Source organism: Scyliorhinus torazame, chromosome 1 (assembly GCF_047496885.1).
Source record: "Scyliorhinus torazame isolate Kashiwa2021f chromosome 1, sScyTor2.1, whole genome shotgun sequence".
NCBI lineage: Eukaryota > Metazoa > Chordata > Chondrichthyes > Carcharhiniformes > Scyliorhinidae > Scyliorhinus > Scyliorhinus torazame.
The window spans coordinates 361,489-380,135 of record NC_092707.1 but is presented as its reverse complement, the minus strand read 5'-3'; the positions used below and the strand labels follow the sequence as shown (position 1 = coordinate 380,135).

At 49.4% G+C, this 18,647-nt stretch overlaps 1 protein-coding gene across 6 annotated transcripts in view; it reads right to left on the bottom strand.

Annotated features, from left to right (window-relative positions):
* scarb1 (scavenger receptor class B, member 1) overlaps positions 1 to 18,647 on the bottom strand; it is a 505,970-nt gene that overhangs the window by 460,732 nt on the left and 26,591 nt on the right. The window lies entirely within an intron of this gene.

The window sequence follows — 18,647 nt, the reverse complement described above, 5'->3', positions numbered from 1 at the left end:
AAATATATATATTTTTTAAAAAGATCTACCGTGGAGAAAACCCGGTAGTGTGCAATCTGATTATTGAAAAATGAAAATCGCTTATTGTCACAAGTAGGCTTCAAATGAAGTTACTGTGAAAAGCCCCTAGTCGCCACATTCCGGCGCCTGTTCAAGGAGGCTGTTACAGGAATTGAACCGTGCTGCTGGCCTGCCTTGGTCTGCTTTCAAAGCCAGCGATTTAGCCCAGTGTGCTAAACCAGCCCCTAACCATATCCGCTATGCGGGGAAGGGGGTACGCATCGAGTTGCGTGTAACGATTTATGGTCTGGCTGTAGTCTACAACCATCCGGTTCTTTTCCCCGGTCTTGACGACCACCACTTGGGCTCTCCAGGGGCTATTACTGGCCTCGATGATCCACACCCTCAAGAGCCGCTGGACCTCTGACTTGATAAAAGCCCTATCCTGGGCACTGTACCGCCTGCTCCTGGTGGCGACGGGTTTACAATCAGAGGTGAGGTTCGCGAAGAGCGAGGGAGGGGCGACCTTAAGTGTCGCGAGGCTACATACGGTGAGAGGGGTAGGGGTCTGCCGAACTTCAGGGTCAGGCTTCTGAGGTTGCACTGGAAATCCAGTCCTAACAAGAGAGGAGCACAGAGATGGGGAAGGACATAGAGTTTAAAATTGCCGTACTCGGCGCCCTGTTTAGCGAGGTTCGCGACACAGTACTCCCGGATCTGCACCGAATGTAATCCGGAAGCGAGGGAGATTGTTTGAAATGGGGGGAAATCTGGAGGGAGCAGCGCCTTACCGTGTCCGGATGGATGAAGCTCTCCGTGCTCCCGGAGTCAAACAGACAGGGCGTTTCGTGCCCATCGATCCGGACGGTCATCATGGAGTTCTTGAGGTGCTCGGGCCGTGACTGGTCGAGAGTGACCGCGCCGAGCTGCGGGTAGCCGGCGTGGTCGGTGGTAGCGAAGGGGTCCCAAGATGGCGGCCTCGTCAGTCGCACATGTCGGGCGCAGTTCAAGATGGCGGCCCCCACGGATAGCACGAGGTGATGACACGTCAGAAGGGGGCGGTACCGGCCACGCTGCGGGGTCTGCGGGCCTGTGAGTCGGGCCTGCGATTTTGGAACTTTGGGTCGGGCCAAGCAGACTTCTTGCCGCAGTCGCTTCAGGTCGCGTTCCGAGCTGGGCAACGCTGCCTGGGGTGCTGGTTCTGACTCCAGGAATAGCAAGGCGGCCCCCCGGGTTGGGCAGGCAGCCGCGCGGCACAGGCCTGGGTTCCCTCGGGTCAGGTGATGGTCGCGCCTCCGGCACCCACGAGGAAATCGCGTGGCCGGAGGGGAAAGCATTTTGGCTCTGGCCGGCTACCTCTAATGAGGTGGATAGTTTTACCGTCTCTTCTAGGTCGAGGGTGCCCTTTTCGAGCATGCGCTGTCTGACAGAGCTGGACCGGACTCCAGCCACATCGGTGTCCCGGATGGCGAGTTCCATGTGCTGCGAGGCCGTGACGTCCTTGTAGTTACAGTTCCGGGCGAGTACCCTCAGGTCACATACATATTCCTCCAGCGATTCCCCGGGGCGTTAACGACGCGTGGTGAGGAGATGCCGCACGAACATTTTGTTCACCGGCCTCACGTAATGTCTTTTCAGGATCGCGACCGCGTCTGTGTAAGTGGTCACGTCCTCGATTAGTAAAAAGATTCTGTGGCTCACCCAGGCGTTGAAAATGAAATGAAATGAATGAAAATCGCTTATTGTCACAAGTAGGCTTCAATGAAGTTACTGTGAAAAGCCCCTAGTCGCCACATTCCAGCGCCTGTTCGGGGAGGCTGGCACGGGAATTGAACCGTGCTGCTGGCCTGCCTTGGTCTGCTTTAAAAGCCAGCGATTTAGCCCAGTGTGCTAAACCAACCCCTACCAGTTGAGGAGACTCAGATTGTGTGCCTCGGTGACGGCGGGCGAGGAGGAGGAGGCGAGGTAGACCTCAAAGCAGCGGAGCCAGTGTGAGAAGATTCCTTTGGCTTCAGCTGCCTGTGGGTCGAGTTCCAGTCGATCAGGTTTGAGGGCGGCTTCCATTGCGATATCTTAGCGTATTAAATTGATGCGACCATCAATTCACACAAGGCAATTAGTAGAAGTAAACAGTGGTTTTAATAAGCTAGATCTGTGCCTGCCCGCGACTGCTCTGTACTGAGTGCCGCCTACAGGCTGCAGGTTTACATACCACCCCTGAGGGGGTGGAGCCACAGGCACATCAACACAGCACAGTACAATACAGCGGTGAATTGCAGTAGCAATACGTTCACCACACCCTCATAATTTTGTAGACCTCTATCAGGTCGCCCCTCAACCTCCGCCGTTCCAGTGAGAACAAACCGAGTTTATTCAACCGCTCCTCATAGCTAATGCCCTCCATACCAGGCAACATCCTGGTAAATCTCTTCTGCACCCTCTTGAAAGCCTGGTCCCCAGCGCCGTGGGGGCCTCTGGCCCTGGTGCCCGTCCCTGATGCCAGGGGTACCGTCAGCTGGCACTGCCCATGCCAGTGGTACACTCTCAGGCCCCCGCCCAGCGCCCCCATCGGGGCCAGTGGGCGTTGCCCTTGAGTGCTCTGCCTGATGCCCCGCCCGCAGGTAGGGGGTGTGGTGGAATGTGGGGTGCGGGGGTGGGGGCACCCATCCGACTGGTGTCACTCTGCAGGATGTTTGAGGTGAGGGACGCAGTTAGTGTCCCTGCTCATTTTACCTGCAGGAAGTGCTGCCATCTCCAGCTCCTCCAAGACCGAGTTAGGGAACTGGAGCTGGAGTTGGAAGAACTTCGGATCATTCGGGAGGCAGAAGGGGTCTTAGATAGCAGCTTCAGGGAATTAGTTACACCAAAGATTGGAGATAGGTGGGTAACTGTAAGAGGGACTGGGAAAAAACAGTCAGTGCAGGGATCCCCTGCGGTCGTACCCCTGAGAAACAAGTATACCGCTTTGGATACTTGTGGGGGGGGGGGACTTACCAGGGGTAAGCCATGGGGTACGGGCCTCTGGCACGGAGTCTGTCCCTGTTGCCCAGAAGGGAAGGGGGGAGAGGAGCAGAGCATTAGTAATTGGGGACTCTATAGTCAGGGGCACAGATAGGAGATTTTGTGGGAGCGTGAGAGACTCACGTTTGGTATGTTGCCTCCCAGGTGCAAGGGTACGTGATGTCTCGGATCGTGTTTTCCGGGTCCTTAGGGGGGAGGGGGAGCAGCCCCAAGTCGTGGTCCACATTGGCACCAACGACATAGGTAGGAAAGGGGACAAGGATGTCAGGCAGGCTTTCAGGGAGCTAGGATGGAAGCTCAGAACTAGAACAAACAGAGTTGTTATCTCTGGGTTGTTGCCCGTGCCACGTGATAGTGAGATGAGGAATAAGGAGAGAGAGCATTTAAACACGTGGCTACAGGGATGGTGCAGGCGGGAGGGATTCAGATTTTTGGATAACTGGGGCTCTTTCTGGGGAAGGTGGGACCTCTACAGACAGGATGGTCTACATCTGAACCTGAGGGGCACAAATATCCTGGGGGGGAGATTTGTTAGTGCTCTTTGGGGGGGTTTAAACTAATGCAGTAGGGGCATGGGAACCTGGATTGTAGTTTTAGGGAAAGGGAGAATGAGAATATAGAGGTCAGGAGCACAGATTTGACATCGCAGGAGGGGGCCAGTGTTCAGGTAGGTGGTTTGAAGTGTGTCTACTTCAATGCCAGGAGTATACGAAACAAGGTAGGGGAACTGGCAGCGTGGGTTGGTACCTGGGACTTCGATGTTGTGGCCATTTCGGAGACATGGATAGAGCAGGGACAGGAATGGATGTTGCAGGTTCCGGGGTTTACGTGTTTTAGTAAGCTCAGAGAAGGAGGCAAAAGAGGGGGAGGTGTGGCACTGCTAGTCAAGAGCAGTATTACGGTGGCGGAGAGGATGCTAGATGGGGACTCTTCTTCCGAGGTAGTATGGGCTGAAGTTAGAAACAGGAAAGGAGAGGTCACCCTGTTGGGAGTTTTTTATAGGCCTCCTAATAGTTCTAGGGATGTAGAGGAAAGGATGGCGAAGATGATTCTGGATATGAGCGAAAGTAACAGGGTAGTTATTATGGGAGACTTTAACTTTCCAAATATTGACTGGAAAAGATATAGTTCGAGTACAATAGATGGGTCGTTTTTTGTACAGTGTGTGCAGGAGGGTTTCCTGAAACAATATGTTGACAGGCCAACAAGAGGCGAGGCCACGTTGGATTTGGTTTTGGGTAATGAACCAGGCCAGGTGTTGGATTTGGAGGTAGGAGAGCACTTTGGGGACAGTGACCACAATTCGGTGACGTTTACGTTAATGATGGAAAGGGATAAGTATACACCGCAGGGCAAGAGTTATAGCTGGGGGAAGGGCAATTATGATGCCATTAGACGTGATTTGGGGGGGATAAGGTGGAGAAGTAGGCTGCAAGTGTTGGGCACACTGGATAAGTGGGGCTTGTTCAAGGATCAGCTACTGCGTGTTCTTGATAAGTATGTACCGGTCAGACAGGGAGGAAGGCGTCGAGCGAGGGAACCGTGGTTTACCAAGGAAGTGGAATCTCTTGTTAAGAGGAAGAAGGAGGCCTATGTGAAGATGAAGTGTGAAGTTTCGGTTGGGGCGATGGATAGTTACAAGGTAGCGAGGAAGGATCTAAAGAGAGAGCTAAGACGAGCAAGGAGGGGACATGAGAAGTATTTGGCAGGAAGGATCAAGGAAAACCCAAAAGCTTTCTATAGGTATGTCAGGAATAAGCGAATGACTAGGGAAAGAGTAGGACCAGTCAAGGACAGGGATGGGAAATTGTGTGTGGAGTCTGAAGAGATAGGCGAGATACTAAATGAATATTTTTCGTCAGTATTCACTCAGGAAAAAGATAATGTTGTGGATGAGAATGCTGAGCCCCAGGCTAATAGAATAGATGGCATTGAGGTACGTAGGGAAGAGGTGTTGGCAATTCTGGACAGGCTGAAAATAGATAAGTCCCCGGGACCTGATGGGATTTATCCTAGGATTCTATGGGAGGCCAGGGAAGAGATTGCTGGACCTTTGGCTTTGATTTTTATGTCATCATTGGCTACAGGAATAGTGCCAGAGGACTGGAGGACAGCAAATGTGGTCCCTTTGTTCAAAAAGGGGAGCAGAGACAACCCCGGCAACTATAGGCCGGTGAGCCGCACGTCTGTAGTGGGTAAAGTCTTGGAGGGGATTATAAGAGACAAGATTTATAATCATCTAGATAGGAATAATATGATCAGGGATAGTCAGCATGGCTTTGTGAAGGGTAGGTCATGCCTCACAAACCTTATTGAGTTCTTTGAGAAGGTGACTGAACAGGTAGACGAGGGTAGAGCCGTTGATGTGGTGTATATGGATTTCAGCAAAGCGTTTGATAAGGTTCCCCACGGTAGGCTATTGCAAAAAATACGGAGGCTGGGGATTGAGGGTGATTTAGAGATGTGGATCAGAAATTGGCTAGCTGAAAGAAGACAGAGGGTGGTGGTTGATGGGAAATGTTCAGAATGGAGTACAGTCACAAGTGGAGTACCACAAGGATCTGTTCTGGGGCCGTTGCTGTTTGTCATTTTTATCAATGACCTGGAGGAAGGCGCAGAAGGGTGGGTGAGTAAATTTGCAGACGATACTAAAGTCGGTGGTGTTGTCGATAGTGTGGAAGGATGTAGCAGATTACAGAGGGATATAGATAAGCTGCAGAGCTGGGCCGAGAGGTGGCAAATGGAGTTTAATGTAGAGAAGTGTGAGGTGATTCACTTTGGAAGGAATAACAGGAATGCGGAATATTTGGCTAATGGTAAAGTTCTTGAAAGTGTGGATGAGCAGAGGGATCTAGGTGTCCATGTACATAGATCCCTGAAAGTTGCCACCCAGGTTGATAGGGTTGTGAAGAAGGCCTATGGAGTGTTGGCCTTTATTGGTAGAGGGATTGAGTTCCGGAGTCGGGAGGTCATGTTGCAGCTGTACAGAACTCTGGTACGGCCGCATTTGGAGTATTGCGTACAGTTCTGGTCACCGCATTATAGGAAGGACGTGGAGGCTTTGGAGCGGGTGCAGAGGAGATTTACCAGGATGTTGCCTGGTATGGAGGGAAAATCTTACGAGGAAAGGCTGATGGACTTGAGGTTGTTTTCGTTGGAGAGAAGAAGGTTAAGAGGAGACTTAATAGAGGCATACAAAATGATCAGGGGGTTGGATAGGGTAGACAGTGAGAGCCTTCTCCCGCGGATGGATATGGCTGGCACGAGGGGACATAACTTTAAACTGAGGGGTAATAGATATAGGACAGAGGTCAGAGGTAGGTTCTTTACGCAAAGAGTAGTGAGGCCGTGGAATGCCCTACCTGCTACAGTAGTGAACTCGCCAACATTGAGGGCATTTAAAAGTTTATTGGATAAACATATGGATGATAATGGCATAGTGTAGGTTGGATGGCTTTTGTTTCGGTGCAACATCGTGGGCCGAAGGGCCTGTACTGCGCTGTATTGTTCTATGTTCTATGTTCTATGTTCTGCGGAAGCAGCGAGCAAGGTGGGTGGTCGGTGGGGTGGGCAGCAAGGTGGCTGCCTTGCAGGCCGCAGCAATGGTGGTCTATGCCTGGACACCGCCCCAGACCCATGTGGGGGGTGGGGTCACCCCAGCCCCATGGCGTGCCCCCCCGTCATAGCGCCCCTGGCAGTCTGTGTCCTGCCTCCTCTCTCTCCCTCATCAGCCATGACACTGCTTTCACAAATTTTAAAAGCACAAGTGAACTGTTCCATCAGGAAGTTGGCCCATTCGAGGCGGTGAATACCGGCTCAGGCCTGCTAATGAAACGCAAATGGTGTTTACTGTATGTGCATTCCGGTGCGTATTGACGCCGAGGTAACGGAGAAGTGTGATTTGGCGTCGGAACTGATTCGCCGCCCAATTGCATTTCCCGGTTTCAGCATCAGCCAATGGAGTATCTCGCTCAATGTCTCAAATTACATCACCCAAGGAACCATCCAAAATACACATTATTCCACAAATCATTCATCCCATATAGGTAATGTACATAGTTGGAATGAATGGTTTTCACTTTTACAACATCTTAATTGCAGCCTTAGACACACAGACGGGCTACATTAACCAAGTTATTTTAATAACATTTCTGCAACAGGTATATATATATAATACAATCCCACATTCAGCACAGAAAGGATTGAATAACGGGTGAACCATCAAATGTAGTTCACCTGTATTCCCGAAATAAGTGGTCAAGTGCGACAAAAAAGATCAGCAGGAAAACTAAGAGCTCATGGAATTGGGGTACCATATTTTTGGAACGCTCCCGGTCCCAACCCCAACAGTGGCGAGGATACTGGACAGAAACCCCAACATTTTATTTTAAATTTGTAAGACTGAAGAAATGATTCCTCGCTCCAGGGAGTGATTGCACAAAGAAATAGGGATTTGGGATATTAGAACAAACTGGATTACTAACACAGTATTGAAATATCTTTAACATCACAACTTACAATTACCCCTTAAACAATGTTAATTAATAGTGGCACAATAACCCTCAACCATCTTTATTTCCACTCAAAGCTATCCCAGATCCTACTCCACTTTTAAATACAGTTAGCATTCAGGAATATTTGCTGCACAGGGGTGTCTTTTGAGACTATTTGAAAAGATAAAATCTGAACCCCGTCAGAACAATGCAGAAAATCTGGCTGTATTTCTTCAGAAACTTCTCAGCTCACCTTCCAGCCACAGATTCAAAACCTGAACCTCAAACACCGACTGCTTCAATCCCATGCTCCTCCTATTGACTATATGAACAAAACACCTTGGGCTTCAAAAAGTTTAGCTGTCTTTCATACCAGGAATTTGTAAAACACACATAGGCAGGAAGAGTGATGAGGTCCTGCAGAAGGGGTTCAGGGAATTAGACAGTAAGCTAAAAAGCAGGACCTCTATGGTTGTAATCTCAGGATTACTCCCTGTGCCACGTGTCAGTGAGGCTAGGAATAGGAGGATAGTGCAGCTAAACACGTGGCTAAACAGCTGGTGTAGGAGGGAGGGTTTCAGATTTCTGGACCATTGGAATCTCTTCCGGGGCAGGTGTGACCTGTACAAGAAGGATGGTTGTATCTAAACTGGAGAGGCATAAATATCCTGGCTGGGAGCTTTGCTAGATTCACCCGGGAGGATTTAAACTAGGGGCAGGGGGGTGGGAACCAGAGTGTGAGCTTAGAAGGTGTAATAACTGAAGAGGAAATAGAGAACCAAAACAAGAGAACAACATCACCCTGTCTGCAGTGGTTTGAAGTGTGTTTGTTTCAATGCCAGAAGTATAGCGGGTAAGGCAGATGAACTTAGAGCACTGATTAGTACTTGGAATTATGATGTTGCGGCTATCACAGAAACATGGGTAAAGGAAGGGCAGGATTGGCAGCTGAACATTGGGGGATATAGATGCTTCAGGAGACATAGAGGGGGATGTCAAAGGGGTGGGGGAGTAGCATTACTGGTTAAGGAGAATATTATAGCCGTACTGCGGGAGGACACCTTGGAGAGCTCATACAATGAGGCAATCTGGGTAGAGCTCAGGAACAGGAAGGGGGCAATCACAATGTTGGGCCCCCAATATTTCAGGCCCCCAACTGCCAGCGAGAGATAGAGGAGCAGATAGGTAGAGATATCATAGATGGATGTAAAAGTAACAGGGTTGTTGTGATAGGGGATTTTAATTTCCCCAATATTGACTGGGACTCACTTAGTGTTAGGGGTTTGGATGGGGCAGAGTTTGAAAGGTGTATCCAGGAAGGCGTCTTGATGCAATATGTAGATAGTCCAACTCGGGAAGGGGCCGTACTGGATCTGGAATTGGGAATGAGCCCGGACAGGTGGCTGAGGTTTCAGTCCGGGAACATTTTGGGAGTAGTGACCACAATTCGGTAAGTTTTAGGGTACTTTTGGATCGGGATGAGGGTAACCCTCACGTTAAGGTGCTAAACTGGGGAAAGGCAAATTCTGATAACATTAGACAGGAATTGAAGAATTTGGATTGGGTGCGGCTGTTGGAGGGTAAATCAACATCGGAAATGTGGGAGTCTTTCAAGCGACAGTTGATTAGGATTCAGGAAAGTCACGTTCCTGAGAGAATGAAGGATAAGTCTGGCAATTTTAGGGAGCCTTGGATAACGAGGGATATTGTGAACCTCGTCAAAAAGATAAGGTGGGAACAGTCGAAACCCTTGAGGAATATAAAGAAAGTAGGAAGGTCCTGAAGCGGGAAATTAGGAGGGCGAGGAGGGGTCCTGAAAAGTCCTTGGCAAGTAGGATCCAGGTGATCCCCAAAGCTTTTTATTCATATGTAAAAAGCAAGAGGGTGGCCAGGGAAAGGATTGGACTACTTAAGGACAGTGGGGGGAATCTATGTGTTGAGCCAGAGGAAATGGGCGAGGTACTAAATGAGTACTTTGCATTAGTGCTCACCAAAGAAAGGACTTTGTGGAAGATGATTCTTGGGTCGGGTGGGTGGACACTCTGGATCATGTTAACATCGAAAAGGAGGAGGTATTGGGTCTTTGAAAAGATATTAAGGTAGATAAGTCTCCTGGGCCGGATGGGATTTTCCCCAGAATACGGAGGGAAGCAAGGGAGGAAATTGCTGGGGCCTTGACTGACATCTTTGTATCCTCATTGGCTACAGGTGAGATCCCAGAGGACTGGAGAACAGCTAATGTGGTACCGCTGTTTAAGAAAGGTAGCAGGGATAATCCTGGAAACTATAGGCCGGTGAGCCTCACGTCGGTAGTCGGTAAATTATTGGAGAGAATTCTCAGGGACAGGATTTATACCCAATTGGAAACAAATGGACACGTAAGTGATAGACAGCATGGTTTTGTGAAGGGGAGGTCGTGCTTCACTAACTTGATTGAGTTTTTTGAGGAGGTGACGAAGATGATTGATGTGGGGAGGGCGGTGGATGTTGTTTACATGGACTTCAGTTGAGCCTTTGACAAGGTGCCTCATGGCAGACTGGTACAAAAGGTGAAGACACACGGGATCAGAGATGAGGTGGTAAGGTGGATACATAGAACATAGAACATACAGTGCAGAAGGAGGCCATTCGGCCCATCGAGTCTGCACCGACCCACTTAAGCCCTCACTTCCACCCTATCCCTGTCACGCAACAACCCTTCCTAACCGTTTTGATCACTAAGGGCAATTTATCATGGCCAATCCACCAAACCTGCACGTCTTTGGACTGTGGGAGGAAACCGGAGCACCCGGAGGAAACCCACGCAGACACGGGGAGGATGTGCAGACTCGACACAGACAGTGACCCAAGCCGGAATCGAACCTGGGACCCTGGCGCTGTGAAGCCACAGTGCTAATCACTTGTGCTACTGTGCTGCCCGTGCTGAACCTACAGAACAGGCTCGGTCACAGAAGGCAAAGGGTAGCAGTAGAAGGGTGTTTTTCTGAATGGAAGGTTGTGACGAGTGGTGTTCCTCAGGGATCTGTGCTGGGGCCTCTGTTGTTTGTGGTGCACATAAACGATTTTGAGGAAAATGTAACCAGTCTGATTAGTAAGTTCGTGGATGACACCAAGGTTGGTGGAGTGGCAGAGAGTGTTGAGGATTGTCAGAGGATACAGCAGGACAGAGATAGGTTGGAGACTTGGGCAGAGAAATGGCAAATGGAGTTTAATCCGGACAAATGTGAGGTAATGCATTTTGGTCGGTCTAACATCGAGGGGAAATATACCGTAAATGGCAAAACTCTTAGGAATAGAGAAAGTCAGAGAGATCTGGGCGTGCAGGTCCACAGATCTTTGAAAGTGGCAACACAGGTGATTGATTGATATTTATTGTCACATGTACCGAAGTACAGTGAAAAGTATTTTCCTGCGGCCAAGGGAACGTACACAGGACGTACATAGTAGACATAGAACATGGAACATAGAACATAGAAAATACAGCACAGAACAGGCCCTTCGGCCCACGATGTTGTGCCGAACCTTTGTCCTAGATTAATCATAGATTATCATTGAATTTACAGTGCAGAAGGAGGCCATTCGGCCCTTTGAGTCTGCACCAGCTCTTGGAAAGAGCACCCTACCCAAACTCAACACCTCCACCCAACACCAAGGGCAATTTGGACATTAAGGGCAATTTATCATTGGCCAATTCACCTAACCCGCACATCTTTGGATTGTGGGAGGAAACCGGAGCACCCGGAGGAAACCCACGCAGACACGGGGAGGACGTGCAGATTCCGCACAGACAATGACCCAAGCCGGAATCGAACCTGGGACCATGGATCTGTGAAGCAATTGTGCTATCCACAATGCTACCGTGCTGCCCTTAAGAACAAATAAATCTACACTATATCATTTTCCCGTAATCCATGTACCTATCCAACAGCTGCTTGAAGGTCCCTAATGTTTCCGACTCAACTACTTCCACAGGCAGTGCATTCCATGCCCCCACTACTCTCTCGGTAAAGAACCTACCTCTGATATCCCTCCTATATCTTCCACCTTTCACCTTAAATTTATGTCCCCTTGTAATGGTGTGTTCCACCTGGGGAAAAAGTCTCTGACTGTCTACTCTATCTATTCCCCTGATCATCTTATAAACCTCTATCAAGTCGCCCCTCATCCTTCTCCGCTCTAATGAGAAAAGGCCTAGCACCCTCAACCTTTCCTCGTAAGACCTACTCTCCATTCCAGGCAACATCCTGGTAAATCTTCTTTGCACCTTTTCCAGAGCTTCCACATCCTTCCTAAAATGAGGCGACCAGAACTGTACACAGTACTCCAAATGTGGCCTTACCAAAGTTTTGTACAGCTGCATCATCACCTCACGGCTCTTAAATTCAATCCCTCTGTTAATGAACGCGAGCACACCATAGGCCTTCTTCACAGCTCTATCCACTTGAGTGGCAACTTTCAAAGATGTATGAACATAGACCCCAAGGTCTCTCTGCTCCTCCACAATGCCAAGAACTCTACCGTTAACCCTGTATTCCGCATTCATATTTGTCCTTCCAAAATGGACAACCTCACACTTTTCAGGGTTAAACTCCATCTGCCACTTCTCAGCCCAGCTCTGCATCCTATCTATGTCTCTTTGCAGCTGACAACAGCCCTCCTTACTATCCACAACTCCACCAATCTTCGTATCGTCTGCAAATTTACTGACCCACCCTTCAACTCCCTCATCCAAGTTATTAATGAAAATCACAAACAGCAGAGGACCCAGAACTGATCCCTGCGGTACACCACTGGTAACTGGGATCCAGGCTGAATATTTGCCATCCACCACCACTCTCTGACTTCTATCGGTTAGCCAGTTCGTTATCCAACTGGCCAAATTTCCCACTATCCCATGCCTCCTTACTTTGCGCAGAAGCCTACCATGGGGAACTTTATCAAATGCCTTACTAAAATCCATGTACACTACATCCACTGCTTTACCTTCATCCACATGCTTGGTCACCTCCTCAAAGAATTCAATAAGATTTGTAAGGCAAGACCTACCCCTCACAAATCCGTGCTGACTATCCCTCATCAAGCAGTGTCTTTCCAGATGCTCAGAAATCCTATCCTTCAGTACCCTTTCCATTACTTTGCCTACCACCGAAGTAAGACTAACTGGCCTGTAATTCCCAGGGTTATCCCTAGTTCCTTTTTTGAAGAGGGGCACGACATTCGCCACTCTCCAATCCTCTGGTACCACCCCCGTTGACAGTGAGGATGAAAAGATAATTGCCAACGGCTCTGCAATTTCATCTCTTGCTTCCCATAGAATCCTTGGATATATCCCGTCAGGCCCGGGGGACTTGTCTATCCTCAAGTTTTTCAAAATGCCCAACACATCTTCCTTCCTAACAAGTATTTCCTCGAGCTTACCAATCTGTTTCACACTGTCCTCTCCAACAATATTGCCCCTCTCATTTGTAAATACAGAAGAAAAGTACTCATTCAAGACCTCTCCTATCTCGTCAGACACAATACACAATCTCCCGCTACTGTCCTTGATCGGACCTACCCTCGCTCTAGTCATTCGCATATTTCTCACATATGTGTAAAAGGCCTTGGGGTTTTCCTTGATCCTACCTGCCAAAGATTGTTCATGCCCTCTCTTAGCTCTCCTAATCCCTTTCTTCAGTTCCCTCCTGGCTATCTTGTATCCCTCCAATGCCCTGTCTGAACCTTGTTTCCTCAGCCTTACATAAGTCACCTTTTTCCTCTTAACAAGACATTCAACCTCTCTTGTCAACCATGGTAATGACAAAAGAATAACCGACAGAGAACATTGACAAATGGTACATCGAAAAACAGTGATTGGTTACAGTGCGGAACAAGGCCAAACAAGAGCAGCATAGGGCATTGTGAATAGTGTTCTTACAGGGAACAGATCAGTCCGAGGGGGAGTCGTTGAGGAGTCTGGTAGCTGTGGGGAAGAAGATGTCCCTATGACTGGATGTGCGGATCTTCAGACTTCTGTACCTTCTGCCTGATGGAAGGGTCTGGAAGAAGGCAATGCCTGAGTGGGAGGGGTCTCTGATAATGCTGTCTGCCTTCCTGAGGCAGCGGGAGGTGTAGACAGAATCAATGTGGGGGTGGCAAGCTTGTGTGATGCGTTGGGCTGAGTTCACCACACTCTGCAATTTCTTGCGATCTTGGACCAAGCAGTTGCCATACCAGCTGTGATGCAGCCGGATAGGAGGCTCTCTATCGCACATCTGTAGATGTTTGTGAGAGTCGATGCAAACATGCGAAGTTTATTTAGCTTCTGTAGGAAGTAGAGACGTTGTTGGGCTTTCTTGACTGTTGCATCAACGCGAGTGGACCAGGACAGACTGTTAGTGATAGTGACCCCAAGGAACTTAAAGCTATCGACCATCTCCACTTCGGAGCCAGTGATGTAAGGTGGGGGGTTGTGCTACGCTTCCTGAAGTCGATGATCAGTTCCTTGGTCTTTCCAACATTTAGAGAGAGGTTGTTTTCGGTACACCATGCAACCAAGTGATCTCCCTCCTGTAGTCTGATTCCTCGTTGTTTGAGATACGGCCCACCACAGTCGTATCATCCGCAAACTTATAGATTGAATTGGAGTTATATCTTGCCACACAGTCACGTGTGTACAGGGAGTACAGTAGAGGACTGAGCACACATCCTTGCGGGGCCCCGGTGTTGAGGACTATTGTGGAGGAGGTGCTGTTGCCTATCCTGACAGATTGCGGTCTGTTGGTGAGGAAGTCGAGGATCCAGCTGCACAGGGAGGGGTCAAGTCCAAGATTGCGGAGTTTGGTTATTAGTCTTGTCAGGGTAATGGTGTTGAAGGTGGAGCTGTAGCCGATGAACAGCAGTCTGACGAAGGTGTCCTTGTTGTCGAGGTGTTCGAGAGTTGATTGTAAGGCCAGAGAGACAGTGTCTGCTGTGGATCGGTTGCCCCGGCGGCAGGCAAACTGCAATTGATCGAGACCGTCTGGGGGGCTGGCGTTGATCCATCTCATGGCTAGCCGCTCGAAGCATTTCATGATAACAGACGTCAGGGCCGCCGGTCGGTAGTCGTTGAGGCAGGCTACCTTGTTCTTCTTTGGTACTGGTATTATGGTGGTCTTCTTGAGGAGGTGGGGATCTCAGAGCGGAGGAGTGAGGTGGTGAAGATATCTGCGAATTCACTCACCAGCTGGTCTGCGCAGGCTCGGAGTGCTCGCCCAGGGACTCCGTCGGGGCCTGTCGCTTTCTGCGGATTCACTTTCAAGAAACCAGCTCTTACCTCTTGAGGCTGTAATAGTGGGTATGGGTGTGTCCAGGGCTGTTGGGGCGGGTGGCACTGATACATTGACTGGCTGCTCAAAGCGGGCATAGAACTTGTTCAGTTCATCAGGTAGGGATTGCCCCAGAGATTCCGCCTGGCCTTGCTTTATAGCCTGTGATCTTGTGTAGGCCCTGCCATAGTCGTCGTGGGTTAGTGTCGTTGGCCTGGGACTCTGGTTTGATGCGGTATTGTCTTTTGGCGTCCCTGATGGCTTTCCCTACGCCGTACCTGGATTTCTTACATAGGCCAGGGTCGTCAGACTTGAACGCCTCCATCCGGGTCTTTACTAGTGAGTGGGCCTTTTGGTTGATCCAGGGTTTCCGATTGGGGAATACCAGGTTAGCTGGACAAGTGGACAAGGTAGTCAAGAAAGCATACGGAGTGGTTGCCTTCATTGGACGGAGCATCGAGTGTAAAAACTGGCAAATCATGTTGCAGCTGTACAGGACCTTAGTTAGGCCTCATTTGGAATATTGCGCACAATTCTGGTCACCACACTACCAGAAGGATGTGGAGGCTTTGGAGAGGGTGCAGAGGAGGTTTACCAGGATGTTGCCTGGTCTGGAGGGTGTTAGCTATGCGGAGAGGCTGAATAGACTCGGACTGTTTACATTAGAAAGACGGAGGTTGAGGGGTGACCTGATCGAGGTCTACAAGATTATGAGGGGCATGGATACAGTGGATGGGCAGGCACTCTTTCCCAGGGTGGAGGGGTCAGTCACCAGGGGGCATAGGTTTAAGGTCCATGGGGCAAAGTTTAGAGGAGCTGTGCGAGGCAGGTTTTTTACACAGAGGGTGGTGAGTGTCTGGAACGCGTTGCCAGGGCAGGTTGTGGAAGCAGATACATTAACGGTGTTCAAAAGGCATCATGACAAACACATGGATAGGACGGGTATAGAGGGATACGGCACAAGGAAGTGCTGAGGGTTTAGACCAAGGCTGGTATCATGACCGGTACAGGCTTGGAGGGCCGAAGGGCCTGTTCCTGTGCTGTATTGTTCTTTGTTTTTTGACTGCAGCAGTCACATACAGACTAGCCTAGTCTTTAAACCCTTACTGCACCAAATATATATATATATAACCTATTTGAAATTCATACATTCATCACATAGCAATGATTAGAGGATTGGTTCACAGATAATGGGTGTAACGGGGGCTGTGTTAAGCTGGCAGAGAGTGAATAGTGGAGTGTTGCAAGGATCAGTGAAGGGGCCTTAGCTATTTACAATCTATATTAATGACTTATTAAGAAAGTAATGTATCCACATTCGTCAATGATACCAAGGTAGGTGGCGAAATAAGCATTGGGGAAAACACAGAAGTTGCAAAGAGATAAAGACAGGTTAGGAACGTGGCTTTGGCCATAAGAATAAAAAAAAGAGGTGAGAAACTGGGAAGTGATGTTCAAAGGTAATTAACTGGACTTGTGAAAGGAACACAAATCTGGCATGCCCAGGCAGCAACAATTAGGAAAGCCAATGGTGTGTTGGTCTTTATTGTGAGGAGTTCGGGTTCAGCAATAAAGAAGCAATGGTACAGATGTACAATGGTTTGGTGAGACCACATCCGAATAGTCTGCAGTTTTGGTCTCCATATTTAAGAAATAATATATTTGCAATGGCGGCGGTACCGCAAAGGTTCACTCGATTGGTCCCTGGGATGAGGGGATTGTCCTATGATGAAGCTGAGTAAATTGGGTTTACATTCTCTGGAGTTTAGAAGAATGACAGGTGATCTCATTAAAACCGACAGAATTCTGAAGGGGTTTGAATGGGTGAACACAGATTATTTCCACTGGTCCAGGAATCTCTGGGAGCACAGCCTTGGGATGAGGGATAAATTTGGATTGAGAGGAGAAATGTCTTCAATCAAATTCTTTATCATTCTCAACCCCAGAGGGTTGTTTGTGCTGCATCGTTGAGTATATATATATAAGACTGGGATAGACAGGTCTTTGGGCTCTCAGACAATTAAGGGATATGGGGGGGGGTATGGAATTGATGCCCATGATCGTATTGAAAGATGGAGCAGGCTCGATGTATTCCTGTTCCCATTTCTTATAGAAACACGAGAAGCCAACCAGCCCGTCAAGTTCGCTCTGCTGTTTAATTAGATTGTGGCTTATCTGCCCAGAAATCTGTCAAGCTCTGCTTTGAACACAGGCCTCTGGGGCAGAGAATTCCAAAGATTCACCATCCTCCAACTGAAGGAATGTTCCTAATCTCAGTCCCGAATGGCCTACTTGTTACCGTGAAACTGTGCCCCTGGTTCTAAACATCGCATTCCCCAACAAAACCAGGGGAAACATCCTTCCTGCATTACCCGATCAAGCTCGGTAAGAATGGTGTACACTTAATGAGTTAACCTCTCATTCCTCTGTCCAGCGAATACAGCCTCGTCTCCTCAATCATTCCTCATACAACAATCCCACCACCCCAGGGTGCACTCTCTCTACGGCAAGCATATCCTTCCTTAGATAAAGAGACCAAAACTGCACAATACTTCAGGTGTGGTCTCACCAAAGTTCTAAACAATTCTACCAAGACATCTTTATTCCTGTACAGAAAATTCACTTCCAATACAGGGCAACATACCATTTGCCTTCCTCATTGTTTGCTGCACATTGGTTTTTGCTGAACATTGGTTTTTGGTTTTTGGTGAACATTGGTTTTTGGTTTTTGGTGAACATTGGTTTTTGGTTTTTGCTGAACATTGGTTTTTGGTGAACATTGGTTTTTGGTTTTGGTGAACCTTGGGTTTTGGTTTTTGGTGAACATTGGTTTTTGGTTTTGGTGAACATTGGTTTTTGGTTTTTGGTGAACATTGGTTTTTGGTTTTTGCTGCACATTGGTTTTTGGTGAACATTGGTTTTTGGTTTTGGTGAACCTTGGGTTTTCGCCGTACTTGGTACATTGTGTACATGGTTTGCTAGCTTTCAGTGATTTATGAACAAGGACAACTGGGGCGTCATTCTCCGACCCCCCGCCGGGTCGGAGAATGGCCGTTGGCCCCCGTGAATCCCGCCCCCGCCCCCGCCGAAGTCTCCGGTACCGGAGATTGGGCGGGGGCGGGAATCGGGCCGCACCGGTTGGCGGGACCCCCCGCTCAATTCTCCAGCCCGGATGGGCCGAAGTCCCGCCCAGAAATTGCCTGTCCCGCCGGCGTAAATCAAAGCTGGTATTTACCGGCGGGACCAGGCGGCGTGGGCGGGCTCCGGGGTCCTGGGGGGGGCGCGGGGCGATCTGACCCTGGGGGGTGCCCCCACGGTGGCCTGGCCCGCGATCGGGGCCCACCGATCCGCGGGCGGGCCTGTGCCGTGGGGGCACTCTTTCCCTTCCGCCTCCGCCACGGCCTCCACCATGGCGGAGGTGGAAGAGACTTTCCCCACTGCGCATGCGCGGGAAACTGTCGGTGGCCGCTGACGCTCCCGCGCATGCGCCGCATTTCCACGCCAGTTGGCGGGGCAACAAACGCCATTTCCGCCAGCTGGCGGGGCGGAAATCCCTCCGGCGCCGGCCTAGCCCCTCAATGTTGGGCTCAGCCCCCAAAGATGCGGAGCATTCCGCACCTTTGGGTCGGCGCGATGCCCGTCTGATTGGCGCCGTTTTTGGCGCCAGTCGGCGGACATCGCGCCGTTGGGGGAGAATTTCGCCCCTGATCTTTTTAGATATCAACTTTCCTTATGTGTTCCTGTCCCGATTTACAAAAATACGCTGCATGTTTGTTTTCCTACTAAAGTGGATAACTTTACATTCTAATCCACCTGCCATGTTCTTGACCAGTCAATTTGTCTAAAT